The sequence below is a fragment of the Belonocnema kinseyi genome, chromosome 5 (assembly GCF_010883055.1).
Source record: "Belonocnema kinseyi isolate 2016_QV_RU_SX_M_011 chromosome 5, B_treatae_v1, whole genome shotgun sequence".
Classification (NCBI taxonomy): domain Eukaryota; kingdom Metazoa; phylum Arthropoda; class Insecta; order Hymenoptera; family Cynipidae; genus Belonocnema; species Belonocnema kinseyi.
Genome location: NC_046661.1, coordinates 10,560,169 through 10,561,458, shown reverse-complemented (window position 1 = coordinate 10,561,458; position 1,290 = coordinate 10,560,169).

The window sequence follows — 1,290 nt, the reverse complement described above, 5'->3', positions numbered from 1 at the left end:
AATTTCCTCAGTTCAATTTCGGGACATTTTCCCTCTATATGTATCGGAGGAGACTTCAAATGTCATCATCCATCATGGGGATGCGATGTATCCTCTTCCTCCGGAAACAAATTATTAGAGGCGATTGGGAATTCTACTCTCAGCATTCTCAATGATGGTTCTCCTACATGTTTTACCCGTCCCTACGAAGCTAAATCAGCTATAGACATCACTATTGTTTCAAGCAACCTCTTTCCCTTTAGTGACTGAAAGGTTAAACAAGACAATATGGACAGTGATCATTTCCCGATCTCCACCACTGTTGGAATTTCTTGCTCTTTCTTCGTGTTTTTCTCTCATAAATACAACCTGAAAAAGGTTTGTTGGGCCACCTTTTATTAAACCTTAAAAGACGTTCAATTCGTTGATGCAGATACTCGTATTACTCCAACTCCTTTCTCAGCTCTTCAAACATACTATAACCTTTTTGACTTAATTGATACAGCCCTCCACACAGCAGGTCCAAAGATAGAAAACCACCCTCCCGAGATCATCCAAATCCCCAACTTGGTGGAATGAAGAATGCATCAAACTTGAAAGACAAAGAAAGGCGAAACTTGGCAGATACCGCCACAGGTGCACCTATGAGAAATTTCTGGACCTTAAAAAATTGTAAGCCAGTACAAAACGAACCTTAAAAAAACAAAATTCTAGGGCTTAGATCAACACACAGGAATCGGAATTACTTGTCCCCCATTACAAATCTTTAGGACATTTAAACTATTTCACCACTCATGTATTTTCACGATTGAAGCTGCTGCATTATCTGAAGCATTAGAAATTATACTAGAGGAAGAAATATCCTCAGCTGTGCTAGCCTCTGACTCTTACACGTCTTACATGCATGCCTTAACTTTAATCACTTGGAAACCAAAAATTATTTTATTTACAAAATAAGAAATCTTCTCTCCTTTGTGAAAGAAGCGAATATTAATATTAGTCTCTATTGAATACCTGGTTATAAAGGAATCTTTGGCAACGAAGGCGCTGATAAACTAGCCAAAATGGCTCTAACCTCTGGAACCCCTTTAGATTATAGAATCCCTTATACTGATTCCTTTAAGTCAATCTATGACACGTACTATAGACTTACGAATTCTGACCTGGAAAGAGATAGTTTACGCAGACGAGTGGGCCTTTATTACTCTCAAAACTTATTTTCAACCTTTCCAAAACCTTGGTTTTTTCAATCAAAATCGGGAAATAGAAATGATATTGTTAATATCTGTCGTCTTAGAAGCAATCATTACG